A 22591-nucleotide genomic window follows, 5' to 3' on the forward strand; every position below is an offset into this window, starting at 1 on the left:
ATAGAGCGGCTGAGAATTTTCTGATCAAATGATTTGATCAGAAAATGCAGATTAATCAAAGCCAAGCTGTTTACAAGAAAGTGTTGTTTTTGACAAATCTCCCAGGGTTGGGTTTTGGGGGGGGGGGGGAGGAAAAAAGCATTTGAAACATTTTATTTCGCCATTTTCAAAACAAGTGTCTAGTTTTGAACATATTTATACCTAAATGTAGGTTAAGAAAATATAAAAGTCGCAGTTGAAACATACAAAAATAAACTCTTTTGATTGCCTGGATTGGAATTGCTTTCATATGATCAATTCACAATGTTCTGAGTTGTTAAAAACTCTTTGTCCCTATTTCGGATGAGAGAAAATGTCAGCATTTCAGTTCTTCCAGTATAGGAAAAAAAAATTTCCTGCCCACTGCAACCCTTAATGCTGAGCTCCCAGGCAGATTCACTCAGAAAAGCTGTCCATAAGTCTCTCAAGTCTGCTTTACTGTGATCCGGTGTACAAAACTCACACTGGGTAACAAGGGGTTAAGGCATTACTTTCGGCACAGTCAGCCCCAGTCCCCACTCTGCCACACCTGCAGCAAATGTTCCATCTGGTGAAGGAATTAAAAGACAGGGAAACAGCTGGTTTGGGAGTAGACTAGAAGAAAGCAGGCCTACAACTCTAACAATTCAGAGCAGAAGGAAAGTGGAAATCTTTCTTACTGTCCTAAAGAGCATACTCCAGAAACAGTCAGTGAGAGAATTATTCCTGTCTTCCCCCCCACGCCATACAGACTCTGGACATAGGTATTCCTTTTTACTTCCTTGGTGTGGACTACTGCAGCAGGGAAAAAGCCTTGAACTGGTCTGGGTGAGGGGTGGGGAAGATGGGGAGCAAGGAAGTAGCTCAGGGAAGGCAGCCTTAAGCAGCTTTGATTGCCAGATGACTGGCAGCCCCAAAAGGCTTTGGGTTAGAGCTGGTGGAGTGAGAGATCCTAGGCTCCCCTACCACCCATGGATTGTAGCTCTGGCCACCAAAGTTATATTATAATACAGCTGTTGCAGTTGTTACGTTGCCTGCATGTCCCCATCCAACTTCTTGTGTAGGTGGTGTGTGTCCTTGCCAGGAGGGCTTGTCTTGCTGCAGATTTCAGTGCATGTGTGTATCTGTTCTGTTGTACAGCTTACCACCATCTAGCACAGGGAGAAACTTTTTCTGTGCCACAGATGGGGGAGGGGGTTAAAACAAGTTGTGCAGGTGTAGTTGGGAGGACTGCTGTGCAGAGTTCATATAATTTCATCAGCATCCCCCACTTCCAGCCTCTTCTCAATATCCCCACAAACCTGTGCATCCCTGTTCAGCATCGCTCTGCACTAGTATCATAAGCATTGTGAGTGTGGGCACCTGATCCTGTTGTATTTGCAGTGCTGCAGGGAACAGGATGATTCCTTGGAGGCTAGATTGCTGTGGGAGGTAAAAAGAGCCAATTCCAGATTGCTGGCAGGTTTATGGAGCTGTTGGCAATGGTGGAGCACCAGTGCTGGGCAGGGAGGTGGGGAGGGAAGCATTGACTGGTGGGTTTGCATTGCTGTGTTGGTTTGGGATGATGAGTAGTTGTTGCAGAACTTTTAGATGCAAAGGTCACATTCCTTGGTCTGAAGGAAGTGGATGGTATACAGTTAGGGGAGGCTTTGGAAGATCATTTTAATAGTGAATCAGAAGTATGCTCGGCATGGCCTTGCAACTTTGCAGGCTGGTATGAAACTTGTGAGTGTTGTGTATATGGGAATATAACACTGCCAAGGCACCTTTTTGTATGGTCTGTGAATTAGGCTATGGGTTCTGTGACCAAAGAAACTAGCAAGGCGCACACATTCTGGCTGGTGCTGAGGATGAGCTAATACATAATTGATTGGGTTCTAAAACATTATTTTGTTCTGTAACTGGCAAATAAAAATGCGTAGAATTTAATACAACTTAATAAATGAAGGGAAGAGAACTCCTGCAAAGGGGAAGGAACACTCCTTTCTATTTGTTACACATGTACCAACTGTGATTAGTATTTGGGAGTCTGTTTTCTTTAATGTTCCCTCAGGAGGAGTGGCCAGGATAGTGCACTGGTCCTGAGGCCATGTGGAGTGCTGGGGAGGGGGGGTAGGGTGGTTTTGATATAGTGCTCTGTATGCTGAAGGAGGAGGGCCAACATGGAATAGCGGTATCTGCAGCATTTTTCCTTTGCGGTGTGTGTGAAGGGCAGACGTCTGCTGCTGCACATCCAACTGCTTTTTCTGTGTTTTTCTCTTCTCCCCTTTCTCATTGTCCATCCTCCAGGCCCTGTGCCTGCTCTGATGCTGGACAGGCTTGCAGGGTCTCCTGGAACATATCAACCCAAGTTTTTGTCTTCTCTCTCATCTGGTTCAAGTGTTACATGGCTATGGAGGGGGAGACCCTTGCAGCCACAATACTAACAGATGAAGATACAAAGGTACCTCTGTATGTCAGTGTAATCACAACAGACATCAAAACTTAGGATACTGAACCCATTCCCCTTGATCCCTGTATGTGTTACATTCTCACATCTTCTTAGGACTGATACAGCAAGGCACCAGCCATGGTTTGTATGGTTCTGTTCAAAGGCAGGTGTGCACTCACAGGCACGAGTATGTGTGTGGCAGGTAATAATTTTGATGGGGGGGCACTCCAAGATTTTGGAAAGTGGACTAGGGCTGCACTCCTCTAGGATATTAATGGAGGAATTCTGGGGTCTGGGATGGAGGTTGGGCGCAGAAGGGAGCTTGGGGGAAGGGACTGGGGTACATGTGGGAGAATGGGGTCTAGGAGGGAGTTTGGCTGAGGGGACTGGGATGCAGGGTTTTGGGATGTGACCTAAGCTAGGAAGGCTTGTGATCTGGGGCAGGAGACTGGAGTGCCAGATCTGGGAGGGAGTTTGGGTACAGGAGGGTGAGGAGAAGTCTGGGGAAGGGAGGTGCTGAGGTGCCAGAGGCAGGCTCTGGATGGAAGGTGCTTACCAGCAGAAACCTGAGGCAAATTATCTGTGGCAGGCTGTTTGCTGCTCCGTGGGGCTCCGCTCCGGGAGGGAGAAGGCAAAAATTCTCAGCTCCTGTTGGCCGGAAATGGAGAGACTCCTCAATAGGACCTAAGAGGTTTTTGCTGGGGGGTGGGGAACAGCATGAGACGTCTCCCTCCTCCCTTCTCAACCCTCTGGAATGGAGAACAGCTGGATTTTTAAAGTGTGAGCTGCTTTCTGCCTAAGGGTTTTGGTGAGGTAACTGCAAGCTGGATCTAGTGGCTTGGTAGGCCCACTGGCAGCCTCTTGCCCACTGCCAGTGTAGGGTCTGAGAGGGAATTTGGGTGAAGGAGGGATTGTGACCTGAGGCAAGGGATTGCAAGGGTCTGGAGGAAGTATGGGTGCAGGAGAGGATTCTGGACTCGGGGTGGGGTAGAGTCAGGAAGGGAGTTGAGCGGGGATGGGGGGTGCAAAGGGTTTAGGTGGTGCAGAAGGGAATGGGGACCTGGGTAGGGAACTGGGGGTAGGTAGGGGCTGGGGTGCCAAGGGCAGACTCTGACCAGGAAGCACTTACCTAGGTGGCTCTTGGCCAGCAACCCAGTGGGACGCTCAGGCAAGCTCCCTGTCTGCTGCAACTGGCTGGCTGCTCCAAGTGCCTCTCTTGCCACATGCTGCCCCTGCTTTCAACACAATCTGTCATCTCCCGTTGGCTGGCTCTGGCCATTGGCAGCTGAAAGACTGTGCTGAGGGGGAGGGCAGTGGGTGTCATTTCCTCCCCTTCCAGGAGCATGGCACAGAGTTGCATGGAGCAGCAGCTGCTCTCTGCCTGAGGGTCCCGGTGGGGCAGGCTGGATTCAAAGGCTTAGTGGGCTGGGTCTGGCCCACGGGCCATATCTTGCCTGCCCCACAATAGGGCAATGGAATTGAATATTGGGACTGTTCTATATGTGGTTAATTTTATCTGATATCTCACTCCTGAGAATAACAGTGATAGAGCACAGCTGCTGCTGATGTCCAGATGCCACCCCAGCCTCGAAGCAGCTAGCTTGTGTTCTGCAATGCTGCTTGCTGAAGTAATTGATGAGTGGCATGGGCAAGTGTCCTACTGCTGCGGGAGAAATAAGGCAACTCTCTCCAGAAATCTTTGGCAAACTTTTACCAGAAAACTTGTATCAAAATCTATGTAGAGGATTTACAAGACATCATGGTGCAGATAAACAAACTGTTCTGTATGTCCCACTCTGCCTCACTGAGGCCAGGCCTACACTAAAAGACCGTGTTGAATCAAGATGCACAACTCTAGCTATGCTAATTACATAGCTGGAAGCGTCAATCTGCTGTTTAGTGAAGACCTTCCTTAAAAAAGGAATGAAAAGCAGATAGCAACACTAACTCGCTTGTTTGTTTCACCACGTCTTCTAGCACAAGTAATAAAAACAGGGTGCACATGATGATTTACTTTATTTTGGGGTTTCCATCCCTGTAAGTTCAAAGCAAGCTGCACACTTACCAGATGGCCCTTCTTCAGCATCAGGCTCTCCAGTGCTGAATTGGCTGGAGTAAAAAACGTGACCTAGCTCACTGCACAGCTGAATCTCCTATCCTTCCATATTCCTCTTACTTGCCATTCACAGCGTGAGGCCTGTGAGACTGGCTCCTCTGAAGTATCCGCAGGCTCTTAAGGGTGCTGGTGCAAGCTCTGAAAAGCAGCATTTGGTAAAAGCAGCAGGTCTGAAGCTTTACACCAGATCTCTTATTTTCCTTAGTCTTCTGGAATGCTTGTTGCAGCTCCTTGGCTTTCATGTGGCACTGCCACTGGTCCCTCTTGTAGCCTCTCTCATCCATGCCCTGAACAATTTGCTTGTAGATGCTGATGTTTCCACAGCAGGAGCAGAGCTGTGCCTGCTTAGCCCCTTCTTTGCACAATCCCAGGCCATCTGCCACCTAGTCCAGGCAGGAGCATGTCTGCAGCATGTATCTGGCATGTTTAGCTGGGCTGTTTCATGTAGCAGTACTCCACAGTTAGTGCATTTGCCAAGCTAAGCAACCAAAAAAGAAATTTAAAACATTCTGAGAGTTTTAAAGGGGAGGGGCAGTTTCCTGTATCCTGCATGGTAAAGGTCACAATGGTGACCAGAGCAGTCAGGCTGGGGGCACTGTGGGACAGCTCCTGGAGGCCTGAAACAATCTTTGTATAGATAATTGTTTGTTTACTTACACTGAGGTTGTGAAGGCTGTAGCCTATTAATCATTACTTACCTTATTTTGGCCTATGAATATATTTGCTTTAGTTAAGTAATACTGTAGTTTGATGTTATCCTTATATCTTTTTAGTATAGATTTGAAATATGCTGGTAATGCGAGGGGCCTACAGAATCCAGATTCTGTAAGATGGCTGATGGCAGTAAGATATAAGTGAGCCTTACCCAGAATTTATGGTATAAATCTGCTAACATGACAGTTATGGGTGTTTCATCTCTTGGTGCAATCCGAACAGATGGGACCTTGTTAACCACAGCTTCTGTATAGCTTCCTGCCTTTTGTGTGTGGTATAGGGATAGCATCCAAGAAAGTCATCTGGCACCCATAATGAATATTCATAAGATACGCAGAGATTTCTTCCAATTAAAGGTGGTACCCTCAGAAATCTTGGGGTGTTAAGCCCAGTTATGTAAAAGGGATGGTATATCCGGTATGCTTTGGTTCCAAAAGGGGTATTTAGGCCTAGGGATTAGAGAGATTGGGGCTGCAATCTGACGCCTTGCGGAAAGAGAACAGTCCGTCCTGGGTCGTGTGAGTACAAAGTTAGAGAAACGTAGGGCTTATTTCTATTCCTCTTTTGTAATGGCTTCTTTTCTCTTCTTGTTTAAGTCTGCTTTTAGTGGCCATACTAACACTTGCTCCCAGCTCTCCAGGGGACGGGAAGCCACTCTTCTCCATCCAACCTTGGGATCCTTGTTTGTGTGTAGGAATTATTATTGCTATTATCAGGAATTATTATTACTATTATCATTAATTTTTGTATACTCAGATAAGTTTGAGATTAATTGTATTAATGTCGTCTTAGGAAGGAATTCAAGTGATTTGTGTTCTTACTGTAGTGTTTGCTGTGGTGATCATAATCATTATTCCATTAGCAATAAAACTGTTTTCTATTTCATTCTCTGAGTTGAAGTGGTGGTGGTGTCTGTTGCCTGTGGACCCTCAAGAGGAGAAGCCTTGTGGTTCCACGGAATTGTAATCTGGGATACAGGACAAACTAGATCTATTCTGATCAGATTGGCGAGCCTTACCCATCCAAAAATTTCACACAACTCTTTTCCAGGCTACAAATTGGCGAGCCAGACAGGAGGTTGAAACAAGTACTGAAAGACAATTTAAAAGTCTAAATTCTAAAGTGGTAGATTTCATTTAGTATACATAGAGCTAATTATTAGATGTAAAAAAGCAGGCTGTGGTTTTCGGGTTTTGGCTCTCACTAACTCGGCTGAATGCCTGGATTGTGAGAGCCAAAGGAACTCTGACCTTGATTTGTGGTTAACCCTCTAAAGATAAGAAACATTGGTAATTTGGATGCACGCTTATTAAAAGGGGATTCTGTTATGTTAATTGGCCAGTAATTTAAGTGGTTACGTCCAGATCCGACAACCCATCGTGTGTGACGGCAGGGGAGCTGCCTTGTAGGCACAGAACCAGCAGCAGCTAGTGCCTGGGAAGCCCTAGCTTGGGTTTTTCCCCATTGATAGTCCCTGCAGCTCTCCTGGACCATGGCCCCATGCTGGCCAGAGTGTTTTCCCCAAACACTTGTGGACCATTGGATGGCAGTTTAACCCTCTCAATTTGTGATCAGAGTAGCTTTTGAGGGAAGAGGAGGACACTCCCCTGTCCTATTTTTGGGACTTTTTTTCCCCCCTTTGAAGCGCTAGTGAGACCAGTCTGGGGTATTTTTATATTTGCTTAGAGAAAGGATGCTTTCTGAGCAAGACAACTCTGACTCATAGCACAAGAGAGAGTTGTAGTCTTGTGGCATTGTGGTTTAAAAGTAAACCGTGTAAATATGAGTGAGCAGGAGTCAGTTGCCTATTGGTGGACATTTACTTGATTTTTGTTGAGGGGTATATCCAAAATCGTGGAGGAGGCTTGATGAGACTTGAAAGTGCAACACAGATCAGATGCTGTGCAGACCCGTGGGAAGAGGTGAATGAAGCATTTGAGTCAGTATGGGACAGACAGGAGAAAAACCCTTAGGAGATTAAGGAGTTGCTATGCAATGTTTTCTGGTTGCCTGTAAGTTGTTTAGAAGGAAGAACTGGGACCAATATTCGGTGATTAAGCAACTTACAGCAGACGTGGAAAAGAAGCTAAAGGAAGTAGAGAGGTTAAAGATCCAGATTTGTGATATTTTAGAGGGACAGCTAAGCTTGTTTTCCGGAGTAGCAACTAGGGATCTAGAGTTTCAAGCATTAGAGAAGGAAATACGGAAGTGGGAAGAGAAAGGACAGGCTTGCATTAAGGAAGTATATGCTTTGAGGTGTCAGTTAGAAGAAAAAAAATTGTTCAGCAGGGAGCTAGACTGGAGGAATCTGTCCCACCCAAAGAAGATGTGCCAAACCCAGGTAGGAAAGCTTCTCCAATAGTTCTGTTAGAGATGGAACTCCCCATAGCGATGGTCACCCCAGTGGAGGGAGAAGCAGCCAAGGGTCCGGTAACTGAAGCCTTACCAGAGGAGATGGAGGAAGCTGACAAGCCTGTGGCAGACGGCGATATGGAAGGAAAGGGAAGTCCTCCCATGGCAAGCCCAGAGGAGGGGCTTGATGAGGTAAAGATGGAAGCAAGGTCAGACGCAGACACTGTACCCATTGTTTCTGACTGAGGAGGAGGAAACAAGCCCAAAGGATCAGCATCCCTTATTGTGTGAACTGTTACAAACAGACCCTTCCTCAGGCCTTCCGGACACTGAGATCAGAGAGCCTCCAGAAGTGATCCCCGACACCAGTAGGGGAGACCCAGTAGAGGCTCGTTTGGTAGATGCTCTATCCAGAGTGGTTTCAGAAGCAATGCAAGCATCTAACTTCTGTTCTCCTTTAATCACCCGAATCCAGAGAAGTACCACTCCTGCAGCATTACAGCCAAGGGAAACAAAACCCACTTTGGCAGTTCTCTCACCTGCCCCTAGTGACCCAGGAAGAACCCAGCTCTATGCATCATGGGAAATCCCAGGGTCACCAGAAACTGAGTCACCTCCCACCCAGCGTCACGCAGTAGTGGTATCTCCTGTACCAGCATGTGGATCACCTAGGGGCAGGTGGCGAGATGTTACTCAGCAATATACAGGTGTGTTAGATCAATTGCAGGAAACCTTTCCAGATTTTCCCGTTCAGCATTTTCCAGGGCTGCCTATTTTCCAGCGTCGCCCAAAGCTGCAGGCCATAATCCAAAAACATGCCAAGGTATTTGAAAAACATAAACATGATTGCGGGTGCATGGTAGTCACCATTGTGGTAGGAGGGGATGCTCCAGTACAGAGACAGCATCATTATCCGGAACAAGCTGTACCCTATATAACTCGAACTATCCGGTCTTTGTTAAAACAGGGTGTTCTCCGCCAATGTCCCTCCACTTCAAATTATCAGATTTGGCCTTTTAAGAAACCAGATGGTTCATGGTGCCTGACTATTGAATATCAACGCCTAAATCGGGTCATGCCCACATGTGCCCCAACAGTAGCAAAAATGCCGGACATGATGAAATCCTTTGACCCAGGGGCAACCTGGTTTACTGTCTTGGATATTAGTAACAGCTTCTGGACTTGACCCATAGCTCCTGAATCACAATACAAATTTGCTTTTAGCTTCCAGGGTATTCAGTATTCTTTCCCAGGTTACAAGGCCAAGAATTGGGGGGGAGGGGATGGGAGAGGAGGGGAGGTAGGAGCATTCAAAAAGAAATTCATAGGAGGCCTGTCCATCAATGGCTGTTAATCAGGAAGGACAGGGATGGTGTCTCTAGCAGAAGCTGGGAATGGGAGACATCACTTGATTGGTTGTTCTATTAGCATGGCTCCTGTCAGAGGGAATTATGTGCTTTGCTTTGGCGGACAGGATACTGGACTAGATGGACCTTTAGTCTGACCCAGAATGGCTGTTCTTATGTGTTTGACCAAACTTAATGAACCTTGAGTTTACTCCACTTAGGGAGGGGGTGTAATTAAGTTGGCAGACTGGGGCAGTTACAGTGGTAGGAGAAAATTTGCCAATATCTATGTAAACTAACTTACGTTGACCTAATTCTATAGTGTAGATCACCCCTAAGGGAAATAAGTCTCGGTCTTTCCCACCAGCATGCCCCAGGAGCTGGCAAAAAGGAGCCTGCAGAAGCAGCCACCCATTTGCTCCTCCAAAATATGCAGAAGGAACTTCCTTTCTAGAACTCCTTAAACAAAACCTCTCTCTGGAAGTATTGGAAGTGTGCTTATAATATTTTGTAGAATATATCCAAACTCCAATACCTTGTTCCAACCTACTTCATTCTCTCATCCCCCTCTTGTTCTCTCTGGAATACCCGCTCCTGTTATATTCTAAGGTGCTAAAGGATCACTTGTTAAGTTTCACTAGTCATGATGCCTTTCTCATCTGTCCAGCTCTTTGTACTGACTGTAATCACTCTGTCTCCTACCCCCTTCCCAATATTTTCTGTCAGGCTCTTCTTCCTCTCTAGGAAGTTGGTATTTGCTCCTCCCTGTTTGCTGCTCTTTTCCCAATCCCCCACCATATTCTTTGGCAAATTTGGTGTGATGGTGCTGCATAATAGAGTGCAACTCCCATCAGCCACATCCCCTTCCTCCTAGTTGAGCAGGAACTACATTTCTCATTAGCCTCCTTCCCACCTCACTCCTTTACTCTTCCCTTTCCTAGAGTGGCTAGAATCTATTGGTGGATTGGGTGCTATGTAGCCACAATGAGCTGGAGAGAAGTCCCAAGAATCAGACTTTGCTGCATGTGCAACAGACTGTGATGGCTGAACATCACAGCTGGCTGCAGTTCTCTGTAGGGGAACAGCAGTGTCTGGACAAGAAGTTGGTGCAAAGAGAGACCCTAACTGAGCCTGGCTTGGAATCCTGCAAATGCTTATTGGCTGGGAACAGACGGGGCTGGTAAGTGCATCTCAGGCGGTAGTCCTGAAGAGCCCTGGCTCTCGATTAGGCTTCCCCAGGAACCAAACAAGCATGGCTATTGCTTTAAACTGTAACTGTTCAAACTTTTGCCCTATGGTATTTGCCACCTTTCCCTCAGCCATGTGTCTGAGGTATGTCTACCCAGCCCGCAGCAGCGAGATTTGAGCCCAGGCCAAGATACTACAGTGCAAAAAATAACTTTGTAGACCTGCATCTTGGGCTGGAGCTCAGGCTTGGAACAGCAAACTCCTTTGTAGGCTTGAGTGATGGCATTACAAATAGTTGATGTCCAAGTCGGTCAGGCTGGGCTTGGAGGCTTGCTGGCACTGGCTGTGTGAATAGACCCTGAGTGGTCATTGAGACCCACTAGGGTTAGCACTTACAAGACTGTCAAGGCTAATTCCCCACTCTGGCATGATGAATGCAGAAGTGGGGGCCTGCAAAAGCAACCCCAAAACCTGATCTCTACAGGCTTTGGTACAAAACTTCCCCCCAAATCCTAATACCTAGATTTTTGGGGAATCTGCTGCCACTCTCAAGTGCTTTTGAACCCACAAACAGGGGTAAACACTTGAAACCAACCCTAGGGCACCCCAAGCTCTTTTCTTTTTCAAGCTCTTTGGAGAAAAGAGAGAATACAAATTGCAGTCTGTGATTGCTGTCCCCTCGTCAGAGGCATTCAGATTCCACAAACAGATTTTCCAGGCACAGAAATGAACCAATACCAGGTTAATTAAAAAAAAATAAAACTTTTATTATTAAAACAATACCCCAGTTACAAACATAGTTGGAATGGCTAGATGGTAAGAGATAATTAATATACTCATGGAGGATTCCCATGGGTTCAGGACTTAGTTGTAAAAGAGAGGAAAACCCATTTCTACCAGCACAAACATCAGATCCAAATTCCCAACCCATAAAATAATAAAACCTGACGGATTTATCTAGACTTTACCCTACTTACACATTATGAAGAGTTTTCTTGGAGAGAGACGTGTCTTCAGTCTCCCCTCCTGTCTCCCTAGGTATTTAGAGAGCAAACTGGCCCAGAGACAAAGGAGGGAAAAACCAAAAATTCCTTTGTCTCCTTTGTCTCAGTTTGAAATCCCTATCTGCATTTCTATTGGCTGAGCAGATACCTGGCTAGGTACAGGGACATAGTTAATCTCTTAGCCCCCAGGCTGCTGCCCATCTCTCATGGTTATGACAAAGACTAATTGGCCTGGTGTGATACACTGGGCATGCTACTGGCACCCTATGCGGGGCCGGCTTTAGGAAGTGCGGGGCCCAACTCGAACAATTTTGACGGGGCCTCAACAATTTTGGTTGAGCAAAAAAAAAAAGCACAAAATCCCCTCCCCCCCCCCACACACACACCTTGCACTAAACTCACACCACCTGTGGCGCAGGCAGCCAACGCACTCCTCCTCCGAGGCCAGCAGATTTGTATAATTTTTGGTGGTGTCCCATTAGCCACATCACCTGGCCCCCATTAACCATGTCCCAACCCCTATTAGCCACACCCCTTGGCCCCTGTTAACCAGGCCTCTGGAAGCAACACACTTAGGGCAAGATGGACACATGACCACAAGTAAAAGGTGTCGTGTCACCCCTCTCGAAGGATTTTTCCCACCATCCTCCTACCAATCGGGATTAGTTTGGCCCCCACCAAGCCCCCCTCATGCAACTATCCTGCAATTGCATTAACCCAATGTGTGTGACATTAACTCAGGGGCAGAGAGACTGGGGGAAGTGTTCCCTCCAAGGCTATGTCTACACTAGTGGCTTCTTACACAAGTACAGCCGTTCTTGCACAAGAACCCACAGAGCAGCCACACTGCCCGCCTGTTCTTGTGCAATGAAATTTACAGTATGGCGTGGTAAGAGAAAGTGTCTTGCGCAAGAGCCAGGCTCTTTTCTAACAGGTGTAAGCTCTCTTGCGCAAGAGGGCAGTGTGGGTGCTCGGCAGGGATTTCTTGCACAAGAAACCCCCGTGGCTAAAATGGCCATTGGAGCTTTCTTGCTCGAGAGCGTCCACAATGCCATGGATGCTCTTGCGCAAAAGCACAGCTCGCACATGGCAGTGTGGATGTGTTCTTGCACAAGAAACCACCAGTGTAGACATAGCCTAAGAGTTTCCTCCCATGAGCAGAATGGATTTTGTGTTGTGCACCAGTAGAGTTGATGTGGCTTGTTTGGATGTGCCACTGTGGCACCCAAGTTATTAAATATTTTATAAACCTTTACCTTTTCTCTCTGCTGCCATGTCTCCTCCCCTTGGTGCCTGCTGCCCCCCAACTCCTCACCCTCCTCTGCTGTCCTGACTCCTGCCCTTCTCACTGCCCTTAGCCCTCCTGCAACTTGCCCCCTTTCACCAGCCCTTCACTCCCTCCTGTGCCCACTCCTCCAGTAGCCCCACTCTGATCATGTGAGCTACTCCTCCTCATTCCATCTTCCAACACCTCCATCTACACACCTGCCCTGCCTCTCTCCTCTGGTGCTGGTCCCTCCCCTGCAGGTGTCTGCCCTTCTGCTTCACCCCAGAATCCTGTGGCACCTGCACCCTCCTGGTACCTTCCCCTTTCCTTACTTCTTCTGCCCCCTTTGCCCTCTTTTTCCCTGATGCCCACCCTCTTACCACTCTCTGCCCCATCCCCTCCTGCCCCTCTGTGCCCTCACATATGACCTGCTCCATCCCCACCTTTCTCATGCCCACCCCTTCTTTCAAGCCTTCTCCCAGCACCTCCCCTTCCCCCCTAGCCCTCAATGCCCTTCCCATCTCCTCTCCTCCTCTCCCAGCATCACCCTGTCCCCCCTCCCACTGACACTTCCCCTCCTGCCCTTTTTATCATTGTCTGCACTTGGCCCCCTTGCATTGTCTCACCTCCACCCTCTTAGCCCCTTCCTCCCCTACCTTCTGCCTTCCACTTTGTGAGGTCAGAGTCTGTGCTCGGGCCCTTGACTCCGAGCCCAGAGCCAGGCCATGTGACGCAACGTGGCTCCGAGGATTTTTAAAATCCTGGGCTGTGACATCACGTCACACCTGGACGTCCTCGCCACTCATGGGAATGCCATGCATGGAAGCAGCAGCCGGCGAGGGAGAGCCACACTGTGAGCCGTGCATGGCAGGGCCAGGCTGGGGGGAATGCTCTGGGGGCGGGGTGGGAGGATGTGCAGGAGGGCTGGCAGGGGGGAATCTGGGGCCTGCTCCAGGCAGAGCTGGGGGAAGAGACCCAGCTCCACATATTGCTGGAGCAGGGCCCCTGGCTCTGAATAATAACTTGCCGCCCATGGCGCCTGGAACACTTCTGGGTTCAAGGCGTGAGGCCCCTTTAGGTGGGGGCCCCATTTGGAGGAATCGGGAGAATTGGCCTAAGGCTGGCCCTGACCATATGGATTTGGAATATCAAATAACCGCAGTAATTATACTGGCCTCCACATTGCCAGTTGCTTAGTGTGCTGCTGCTGCTTCACCTTTAGCTTCCACTTGTGGCCACGTTCCCTCTCTGGCCCTTGTCTTTGCTAAGCAGCAACGTCTCTGGTTTCTCACACAGAGTTCTCTTTCCTATCAACACCTTAGTTCCTTCAGCATTGCCCTTTTCTTCCTCACACCTGGCCATTCTCTTTTCCAGTCTGTCAATGTCTCGTCCACTCTCTTTAGTTTGGTGCTCATCAGCAGTTTGTGTTGCTGCATTTGAGCTGTAGGATGGAATGAGAAACAAACCCTCTACCCCTCTGTCTCTTCTATTCTGACAGGATACCTGGGTATGTCTACACTACCACCCTAGTTCGAACTAGGGTGGTTAATGTAGTCAATCGAAGTTGCAAATGAAGCCCGGGATTTAAATATCCCAGGCTTCATTTGCATCTTGCCGGGCGCCGCCATTTTTAAATCCCCGGTAGTTCAGACTCCGTGCCCGCAGCTACACGCGGCATGGAGTAGGTAGTTTGAATTAGGCTCGTGGAACGAGGAGTACCAGTAATTTGAATTAGCCTAATTCGAACTACCTACTCCGTTCCACGTGTAGCCGCGGGCACGGAGTCTGAACTACCGGGGATTTAAAAATGGCGGTGCCCGGCAAGATGCAAATGAGCCTGGGATATTTAAATCCCGGGCTTCATTTGCATCTTTGACTACATTAACCACCCTAGTTCGAACTAGGGTGGTAGTGTAGACATACCCTGTGTCAGTAAACTTGACACACGTTCAGTGTCCATATCAGAAGTGATCAAAGCCATCATAATCTTTCTCTAATGACAAGGCAGAGGATTTACAAATTCACTTCTGAGCTGTATGCATGTGGCTGTGCTCTTGATGGTTTTTCTCTCATTAAATAGCTTTTACAAGCTAGTGCTAGGTTGTCAGCATAAGAAGAACTATTTGCTGGCACCATTTATCAGGGTGTTCTGACTTGAATGTCTTATTTTAGAGCACCAGTATAGCTATTCATAGTACCCTTGTACCTGCTTGTGCTAAACTGAGGACTGCATCTTTGAAGCTGTGGGGGAAGGACCCTGTTCCTGCAGTTCTGTGACCGTTGGAGGTCACCTACCGAGCCCAGGATGAGCAGTGCTGCTACACACCCTCCATCCCTCATGGAGATCCAGTCCATGGGTGACAGGAGAAGAATGTGTTTGAGGGCAATGGGGAAGGGTCAGTTATGGGGTTAGGCTGAATTTCATACTGAAAATGTCAGAGTTCCCCAGACTTAATTTGTTTATCTATAATCCTGAAGGAAAAGACAGATTACAACTGGGTCCTCTGTCAAGTTGTTTAGCCATCCTACAGTGAGATAAGGACTTGGTCATGTTTGCCTTTGAAGTTTTATCATGTCGAACCATTGTACATATAAACTGACTTTTTCTGTTCAAAAGTTTGTTGGCCAATACATAAAATCACACTTGGCATTACAAAGTGAGACTTCACAGCTCTTTGTTAAGGATATCAACTTTGGTAGAGACACCCTGATTCTAACTGATATAAATCAGGTTTAATTCCATTGAAATCCATGGCATTCTATTGGTGTAAAACCAGTGTGAATGATGGGAATCTAGCTTTGGAGTAGCAAGTGAGAGATCCTGCTTATTTGCTTACAAGACAGAATTGCTATCCCATTGAGATGAGCTGGATAGTTACACTGAAAGACAATGGAGTAAGGATTCATCCTAAAACTGAATGAGGTCCTTTTTTATTGTTGAATTGTAACGTGTATTCTGTACTATCAGTAAAACAATCAGTCTTTATAACACCAATAAACAAAATGATTAACAAAGGATTCTCAAGGGTGAAGAGAAGACGTTCTGGTATTAATGCTTTACATGGTTTTGAATATTGCATTCTACATATCTGATTTTGAACTGACACTTATTTACATCTGACTTTAAGGTAGTTATTCTGTTGTAAAATCATTGCAAGATCAGGGCTGTCCTATTTTTCTGGGATTAACCTTAAGCTGCAGATATTTATGAACATTTTTAATTTTTAGGATATCCTGCCCTGAAGCATAATCTTCTTGTAGAATGATACTATATAGATACAAATTACTAACTATCACTAAGTACATATTTTCCAATATACACAGTGTGGTGGAAGTTAAAAATGGCATTCCTGCAAAAATGAGCAATAACTATAATAGGATGGCAGAATTATATAGCCCCTCAAGGCTTTTTGAGCAAAAGCTAACATTGTAAGTGGTAAGAATCTTAAACTTTTCAATGCTCTCAAAGGCGAGTTTACCTACCGCAAAAATGTACTATTGTGTCTCTTTTGGCTTAATCGTGAGTGAATAACTATATACTTTAAGGTACCACTCCTATTTCTCATTGTGCATGATGGATTCTTTTGAGACCTGACATGCTACAGAAATGCCATTGTTGCCCAAATGACTTTGTAGAAGCAAAAATGCAGTCACGACTCAAATTCAGGTTCAGTACTGATAAGATAACTGTAATGAATGTCAGAGCAGAGTCTATTTATAGACATTGTATGTCAGGGTATAATGCATTGAACAGCAAAGGAAATACTTGTACAGTTTGAACCTCTCTAGTCTGGCAGCCTTGGGACCTGACCAGTGCCCAACTAGAGAATATGCTGAACTATGAGAGGTCAATATTGTCTAGCAGCATTATCAGCACTTCTACTTACTGGGTTCTTAGACGTTTAGGGGTAAATTAGAGCTAAATAAGAGAACAGAACACTGAGAGCTATAACCTGAGGGCTGTAAACAAACTTTATGGAACAGGGGGAACTTGGACACCTGGCTAACTAAAATAATGCTGGACCACAGATGTTGCCAGACTAGAGAGGTTCAACCTGTAAGGGTACCCTGCACATAGTAGCCATTCTACTCTCTAGTGTTTTCCTTTTTCCTTTTACATTTTTAAGTGTATCTACTGCTTGTAAAAGATGTAGCTTGACCCCTGTGGAGGCAGGAATCCTATAGTTTTCCATAGGACAGGGGAAAGCAAACTTCCCTTCAACTCCTTTTTGTTGTACTTCAGTCTCAGCTGGGAATGGACTATCCATGTGGTAGAGTGCTGGATAATCTGAGTTCAGAGTCCACCTAAATTTTGATGGATTTGGGTTCCTTACTCTAAACTCCATGCAGGAAAGAGCTCCCAAATCATGGCCTCTGTCACATGATCTTTCTCAGTACCTCTGCTGTCACGTTTTCTAAAGCCCCAGTGACCCTGTTTACCTCAAATGCCTTCAGAGATTCCCCAATCGTTGTTTGTTTTTAACGAGACTCTAGGGTTTTTTTAATTTGGTCTTTTAGTTGCATAGTACGTGTATTTGCCTTTCTTGGCTTTGATCTTCCTTGAGTAGAATTCTAGTTTCTTGCCTTCCAGGATAGAGCCATTTGCTTATTCAGGTTTGGAAGCAATACAAGCAAGTAGTTCTCCCTGCTGGAAGTGCTCCTCCAGATTGCTGCTCGATCTTGGCATTCTTCCACTCATCATATTTCTTCTGGATATTGATCTTCTTTGAAGGATTCTTTTTTAAGACTTCCTCCTCTTAAAGAGGCAGTGTAGTGTCAGTCTTTCATCTGAGGAGCAAGGTGCAATGGGCTTCAAATCACTGTCGTTATGGGGTACTGTCAGTGAGAGTGATGGTATCTACACCAGCTCATTGTTGGAAGCATTGTAGACAGCCTCAATGAATCTGGTCTTGCAGGTCCGGCACTTAGATTCCCCAGAGAAGTTGCTGAAGTCTAACTGAAGAGAACAATATTTCTTGTTACCACCATGAGCCCTCCCTGTGTGAACTTGATGTGGGTCAATCTTGATGTTGGAAGGAGGTGGACCTATCTCATAATTCCTCTGCTTGAGCCAAGGCTTCCTTTTGCCCCCAGTGTTGGGGTGTTTGTGCCAGATGCCTCTAGAGGTATTCATTCTGAGATTTTTCCTGAGTTCAGATGCCTCCTATGCTTTAATATGACTACCAGTTGTTTTCCGCTTGCTTCCTTTCTCATTGGGGCCATTGACACTGTCCTGTTTTCTATTTGGCTTCCTGCATCCTAACAAATTAATTGAGGTCTAATAAGGCAGTCAAAGCATGAAAACTTGCTTGTTAACTGTGCCAGCCACAAGCTCTAATGAGCAATTGATTCAGATACCCCATATTCCCTGGAGTGTAAACTAGGAAACCCCCTCCAAGTAACACATGGACAGGGTGATGGAGCTGCTGCTTTCTATTCATTTGTTCACTGGAGCAGCAGGCATTTCCTAGCTAAACTACGAGAGAGTATAGGGCATGTGTGCTGCTGACACTTGGAAGACAGTGATCAGTATGGGAGCAGAATTGTTCTGTTTGTGCTGCTCTTCTACCCTCCAAAAGACCATTTTGGGATTGGGAGAACCAATAATCGATCCTGGGCTTCTTCCTTTCCTCCACAGACTTTACTGAGAGGGAGCCTACAATGGTGGATTTTCCAAAGATTTTAACAGGCTATATAAAACTATATTACACCTATATCTTGAATACTACGTACAGATGGGGTCTCATCACCTCAAAGATATTTTGGGATTAGAAAAGGTTCAGAAAATAGCAACTAAAATGATTAGGGGTTTGGAATGGGTCCCATATGAGGAGAGGCTAGAGAGACTGGGACTTTTCAGTTTAGAAGAGAGGAGACTGAGGGGGGAATATGACAGGTATATAAAATCATGAGTGGTATGGAGAGGGTGAATAAAGAAAAGTTATTTACTTGTTCCCATAATATAAACTAGAGGACACCAAATGAAATGAATAGGTAGCAGGTTTAAACTAATAAGCAAAAGTTTTTCTTCACACAGTGCACAGTCAACCTGTGGAATTCCTTGCCAGAGGAGGCTGTGAAGGCTAGGACTATAACAGTTTAAAAAAGAGCTAGATAAATTCATGGAGGTTAGGCCCATAAAAGGCTATTATCCAGGGGGAGGGTAAAGAATGGTGCCCTGGCCTCTGTTTGTCAAAAGCTCGAGAAGGATGGCAGGAGACAAATCGCTTGATCATTGTCTTCAGTCCACCCCCTCTGCGGCACCCGGCACTGGCCACTGTTGGCAGACAGGATACTATGCTAGATGGACCCTTGGTCTGACCTAGTATGGCCATTCTTACATTCTTATTATGTTCAGGCTCAGAGGGGATGTACTACCTGCAGAAATGCTGCTCCAGCAATGGAAGATCACCAGAGCGCTTTTAAAAATGTTAGTCTGGTCTCTGGGGGGTTGAGTTCTACGTTTAACTCAAATCTTTCCAGTGAACCTGAACAGCTTGTTCACCTGTTGTCAGTCCTATGAATAGATTTTGGAAGACTTGCACACCCTTGCTAGGAGATGAGTGCTTTCAGGGGTTCCTTTCTATGGCTGCATCTCACGCACCACTCCTACACTGCCTCTCCCCTCCTGGGACCCCAGTCCGATGCTGTGTGCTCTGGTTGCCCGTGTGGATGCCACGGCCCTCTCAACATGGAGCTGGAGCTGCTGCAAAGCACTGCCATGCTCATGGGCCTCATGCTGTGCTTCAAGGCGCAGTTTGTCCAAACTGCCCATATGCTGCTCCAACAGGATGACTACCAGCCTGAATTGGAGGACCCCTTCACCAGGCCCTGGCACTCCTGCTGCTGCTTCAAGTGCCCCTAAACCCCCTACAGATCCTGGAACTCTGCTTCTGACAGAGGGAGACCAGTTACAGCCAGTGGGACTGCATTGTCCTGAAGCAATGGGATGACTAGAAATGGCTCCAGAACTTTGCGTGAAGGCCACATTCCTCGAGCTCTGAGTGGCTCACTCCTGCCCTCAGGTACCAGGACACCCAACTGTGATCCACCATCCCCCTGCAGAAGTGAATTACCATTGCCCTGGGGAAGCTCGCCACGCTGGACAGATACCACTCAGTCAGGAACCAGTTGAGCATGGGGAATCCACAGTTGGGGCCGTATTTCAGCAAGTAGCTAAGACCATCAACAATGTGCTGCTATGGATGGTGATCGCTCTGGGCAATGTTGACCCCATCTTGGATGGCTTTGCTGCCATGAGCTTCCCCAACGGCCGGGGAGCCATAGACAACGCACTCAATCCCATCCTGGTCCCTGACCGCTATGCCTGGAACTATATACACACGAAGGGGTACTTCTCAATGGTGCTGCAGGTCCTGGTGGACCACAAGGGCTGCCTCACAGGCATCAACATTGGCTGGTCGGGAAAGGCATATGACACCCACATTTTCCAGAACTCATGCCTGTTCCAGAGGATGCACGCTGGCACTTTTTTTTTTCACTGACTGCACCATCAGGGTCAGGGACATGGACATGCCCATGAGCATCCTGTGTGACACAGCCTTTTCCTTGCTCCTGTAGGGGAGGTTCAGGAGTCTCCCAACCCACCTGGACCTCAGCAAGTGCAACATCTTCTCTGCAGTGGTAGTTGGCTGTGTGCTCCACAATCTTTGTGAGAGAAAGTGGGAGACTTTCCTGCCAGCGTTGGGGGCAGAGGTTGAACAACTGAGGGGAGAGGGGGAGGCAAAGGCTGAACAGCTGGCCAGGGCTTATGAGCAGCCAGAAACCAGTGCTATACAGAGAGCACATCAAGGAGCCGTGTTCATCTGGGAAGCCTTGAGGGAGAGTTTCAGCCAAGGCCACCCGAGAGTCTCTTCCTCTGGGCCTCTTCACATGGGGTCCCTACAATCCCCTATTTGTGCTTTTCCTCCGTCCTCCCCTGCAGAGCAAATAAAAAAAATGTTAGTCTCTAGTTGTGGGAGAGGGACAGGAGGAAAAACCTGCAAGTGAGGAGAGGGGGCTCAGCATTCAGCTCTGGAGGGTTTGGCTGCCCTTAATGTCCCATCACCCCATGTATGGGGGGTGGGTCCCAGCTTGCAGCTGGCTCAGCTGTGAAAGAAAAGTGACAAGGGGAGTCTCAGTTCAGAGAAAGGTGATGTGCTTAAAGCAAGGCCATGTGTTGCCTACAGGTGGGTACTTTCTAGCAGGGGCACAGATGTCTCAGGGAGGATTGCTACCCCCATGTCCCGGGGACAAGCAGGCATGGGGAAGGTGTTGGCCAGGAGCCGGTGAGTGGCTGAGATCTGGGGGGCAGGATGTTCAGCTTCCTTCTGTGTCTCCCACATGCTGAGTCTGGCACTGGTGGTGTCCTACAGGGAGAGAACTTTTATCCCTGTCCACTGGAGGGGGGTGTGTGTGTGTTGGGGGAAGTATGCATGAGTGGCAGAGGCAGCTTGCTGGAGAGACTGCCACTGGGACCCACTCTTCTTCGTCCCCCAGTAGGTTCACATGTAGGGGATTAGTCTCTTTTGCATCACTGCGCTTGTGCCCAAGTGCGGTCACGAACCTGTGCCGTGTGGCATGGCTGTGTGACTCCTTGACCTCTGCCTCCTTAGTGTCGGCTTGTTGCGGGAAGGTGTCCCACCACAGAGGCCATAGTAAGGCAGGCCTCTCCAGGACCCCATGAGGAGGACTGAGGGGTTCCTCTATAAGAGCATCATGGAGCTGACTGAGTGCTCCAGACTGGTGCCCCACATGCACCCATGTGCACATGCTGTCATGTGACGACCCCCCGCCCTAGCCGAGAAGGCTGGTTGAGGAGCACATAGCCCCTTGCAGCACACTGCTTGCCCCTGTGTGCATAGAAGGAAAGTTATAGAACTCACCGGAAGTGCCTTCCCCCGGGTTTGTCTGATGCCTGGGAGACCACCTGGGAGGGCAGGACTAGCTCCAGGGTGAGGACCAGATCCTGGCTGGCAGATGTGGTGGACTGCCTGGCCTGCTCCTCCTTGTTGTTGTCTTTCACAATCCAGCCCTCGTGGTGGCTGATGCCAAGCGTGTCCTGGCAGAACACTGACGGGGGTGAGGGAGGCGGCAGGTGACTGCCCCCCCTTCCAGGATGGCATCAAGTTGGTGGTAGTACCGGCATGTGTGCAGTGCTGCCCCCTCCCTGGCCTTATTGTAGACCTGCCAGAGCTCCTTTATTTTCATGTGAATCTGGTCAAGGGTCTGTGTGTTTCCTTTCTCAACCAGGCTGGTAGCCATCCGGCTGTAGACATTGGCATTGTACTTTCTGGTGTGGAGATCCTGGAGGTTGGTTTCCTCGCCTCAGACCTCAATAAGATCCAGGATCTCCACACCTGTCCAGGTCGGAGCTCACTTGTGTCCCTGGCCACTTGCAGTCGAGGGTGCTGCAGAGTGTTGGGAGCCATAGGGGGGCTCAGAGGGAGCACTGGGGTCAGCAGTGGCTCCTGGGCTTTCATGGTGTGGCACGGGACTGGCAAGACTATCCTTGTGCTATAAGCACTTTCCCTTCTGCCTGCCTCTTTGAAAGCTCTGCAAGAGAAAGGGAGCAGTGGAGCTGGCAGGTGTGGCCATATGTGTAGCTGTGAGGCCTCCGGGGGCCAATTATTTTGAAAAAGCAGCAGCTGAGCATCCAGACTAATGCTATTACAAAATAATGCTTGAAATTGTTCTTGTGAAAAGCAGGAGTACAGATTTTTGAAATAACCAGCCCATTACAGTGTTTTTAAATAATGGGCTTGGCAGTGTGGATGTTCTGCTGCTTGTTTTGAAATAAAGGGAGTTATTTAGAAATAACGCCCTACTGTAGATTTAAGGCTAAGATACCACAGGACTACTCATTGTTTTTAAAGATACAGAATAATATATAGTCTTTGCTTTCGTGGGCAAAACCCACTTCCTCAGATGAGCTAGTGTGGGTTTTGCCCACAAAAGCTCATGATACTATATATTTTTGTTGTTCTCTAAGGTGCAACATAAATACTTGTTGCCTGTACAGGCAGTCCCCGGGTTACGTACAAGATAGGGACTGTAGGTTTGTTCTTAAGTTGAATCTGTATGTAAGTCGGAACTGGCGTCCAGATTCAGCCGCTGCTGAAACTGACCGCCAGTTCTGACTTACATACAGAATCA

The 22591-nt window shown here is 47.5% G+C and overlaps 1 long non-coding RNA gene and 1 pseudogene across 1 annotated transcript in view; one reads left to right on the forward strand and one right to left on the reverse strand.

The window, feature by feature from the left end:
* Nucleotides 1-296: 296 nt before the first annotated feature.
* The window catches only part of LOC142827303 (uncharacterized), a 33329-nt gene continuing 11034 nt past the window's right edge, over nucleotides 297-22591 (forward strand). The window contains exon 1 of the long non-coding RNA XR_012901960.1: nucleotides 297-782. This is a non-coding gene — a long non-coding RNA (uncharacterized LOC142827303). The remainder of the gene's footprint in view (nucleotides 783-22591) is intronic.
* On the reverse strand, nucleotides 16938-17570 carry LOC112545306 (small ribosomal subunit protein eS8 pseudogene; annotated as a pseudogene).

The sequence above is a fragment of the Pelodiscus sinensis genome, chromosome 2, assembly GCF_049634645.1.
Source record: "Pelodiscus sinensis isolate JC-2024 chromosome 2, ASM4963464v1, whole genome shotgun sequence".
NCBI classification, from domain to species: Eukaryota; Metazoa; Chordata; order Testudines; family Trionychidae; genus Pelodiscus; species Pelodiscus sinensis.